The sequence below is a fragment of the Atractosteus spatula genome, unplaced genomic scaffold (genome assembly GCF_055471065.1).
Source record: "Atractosteus spatula isolate fAtrSpa1 unplaced genomic scaffold, fAtrSpa1.hap1 Scaffold_40, whole genome shotgun sequence".
Lineage (NCBI taxonomy): Eukaryota > Metazoa > Chordata > Actinopteri > Semionotiformes > Lepisosteidae > Atractosteus > Atractosteus spatula.
The window spans coordinates 127501-130000 of record NW_028296869.1 but is presented as its reverse complement, the minus strand read 5'-3'; positions in this window follow the sequence as shown (position 1 = coordinate 130000).

The window sequence follows — 2500 nt, the reverse complement described above, 5'->3', positions numbered from 1 at the left end:
GCCTGCCCTGGGGCAGGCCGGGGTGCCGAGGGCGCCCCCCGCACACCTGCGGGGCTGGCCGCCCTCTGTCAGGCTCCCCCGCCTGCCCTGGGTCAGGCCGGGGTGCCGAGGGCGCCCCCCGCACACCTGCGGGGCTGGCCGCCCTCTGTCAGGCTCCCCCGCCTGCCCTGGGACAGGCCGGGGTGCCGAGGGCGCCCCCCGCACACCTGCGGGGCTGGCCGCCCTCTGTCAGGCTCCCCCGCCTGCCCTGGGGCAGGCCGGGGTGCCGAGGGCGCAGCCCGCACACCTGCGGGGCTGGCCGCCCTCTGTCAGGCTCCCCCGCCTGCCCTGGGGCAGGCCGGGGTGCCGAGGGCTCAGCCCGCACAGCTGCGGGGCTGGCCGCCCTCTGTCAGGCTCCCCCGCCTGCCCTGGGGCAGGCCGGGGTGCCGAGGGCTCAGCCCGCACAGCTGCGGGGCTGGCCGCCCTCTGTCAGGCTCCCCCGCCTGCCCTGGGGCAGGCCGGGGTGCCGAGGGCGCCCCCCGCACACCTGCGGGGCTGGCCGCCCTCTGTCAGGCTCCCCCGCCTGCCCTGGGGCAGGCCGGGGTGCCGAGGGCTCAGCCCGCACACCTGCGGGGCTGGCCGCCCTCTGTCAGGCTCCCCCGCCTGCCCTGGGGCAGGCCGGGGTGCCGAGGGCGCCCCCCGCACACCTGCGGGGCTGGCCGCCCTCTGTCAGGCTCCCCCGCCTGCCCTGGGGCAGGCCGGGGTGCCGAGGGCTCAGCCCGCACAGCTGCGGGGCTGGCCGCCCTCTGTCAGGCTCCCCCGCCTGCCCTGGGGCAGGCCGGGGTGCCGAGGGCGCCCCCCGCACACCTGCGGGGCTGGCCGCTCTCTGTCAGGCTCCCCCGCCTGCCCTGGGGCAGGCCGGGGTGCCGAGGGCGCCCCCCGCACACCTGCGGGGCTGGCCGCCCTCTGTCAGGCTCCCCCGCCTGCCCTGGGACAGGCCGGGGTGCCGAGGGCTCAGCCCGCACACCTGCGGGGCTGGCCGCCCTCTGTCAGGCTCCCCCGCCTGCCCTGGGGCAGGCCGGGGTGCCGAGGGCGCCCCCCGCACACCTGCGGGGCTGGCCGCCCTCTGTCAGGCTCCCCCGCCTGCCCTGGGACAGGCCGGGGTGCCGAGGGCGCCCCCCGCACACCTGCGGGGCTGGCCGCCCTCTGTCAGGCTCCCCCGCCTGCCCTGGGGCAGGCCGGGGTGCCGAGGGCGCCCCCCGCACACCTGCGGGGCTGGCCGCCCTCTGTCAGGCTCCCCCGCCTGCCCTGGGGCAGGCCGGGGTGCCGAGGGCGCCCCCCGCACAGCTGCGGGGCTGGCCGCCCTCTGACAGGCTCCCTGCGTGCCTGGGGAGAGGCCACCCCTGTTTCGGCCTCTCCCTCGTACCCGGGACCACGCCACCGCTGACTCGGCCTGCCCACGTGCCTGGGACAAAGCCACCCGAGTTTCGGTCCTGCCACATACCCGGGACCACACCACTCCAGAATCGGTCCTCCCACATACCCGGGACCACACCACTCGACTTTCGGTACTCCCACATACCCGGAGATACGCCACCGCAACTTCCGTACCCGGTGCCTGCAAGGGAGCGAACCTGGAATCCAAGCCCAGCTTGTGGAGCTCTGCCTGGGCTTGAGCGGGGTGGATTCATCCCCTTAAAAGCTCCATGAAAACGAAAAAGTCTTTTTTTCACCCCGGGAGCGCTCTCAGGCGGTTGCATGCCTCCTGCTAGGCCTGGGCCAAGCCTCCAGGCTTGTGAAAAGGGGAAAAGCACCACAGCAGCGGCGTCTGAGGCACCCGGCTCCCGGTTCGACCGCGAGCAGTGCTTTCGGTTCAGACAGGGGGATCCAAGCCTCCCTGCCCGGGAAATATGCCCCCCGCCTGGGGATGGACTCCGGCCATGCCCCCTGCTGCAGACTTAAGCCCCCTTCCGATTATTTAGACCCATTCAGCGCCGTCCAGCGGGCCGGCCACCTGGTCACCCCCGACAGATTCGGGACGCCTGGTCACCCGCTGGACTTAGTCTTTTTTACGATCGGCTTTAAAGGGGCCTGGTCACCCGGGGGACTTAGTCTTTTTTACGATCGGCTTTATAGGGGCCTGGTCACCCGGGGGACTTAGTCTTTTTTACGATCGGCTTTATAGGGGCCTGGTCACCCGGGGGACTTAGTCTTTTTTACGATCGGCTTTATAGGGGCCTGGTCACCCGGGGGACTTAGTCTTTTTTACGATCGGCTTTAAAGGGGCCTGGTCACCCGGGGGACTTAGTCTTTTTTACGATCGGCTTTATAGGGGCCTGGTCACCCGGGGGACTTAGTCTTTTTTACGATCGGCTTTATAGGGGCCTGGTCACCCGGGGGACTTAGTCTTTTTTACGATCGGCTTTATAGGGGCCTGGTCACCCGGGGGACTTAGTCTTTTTTACGACCGGCTTTATAGGGGCCTGGTCACCCGGGGGACTTAGTCTTTTTTACGATCGGC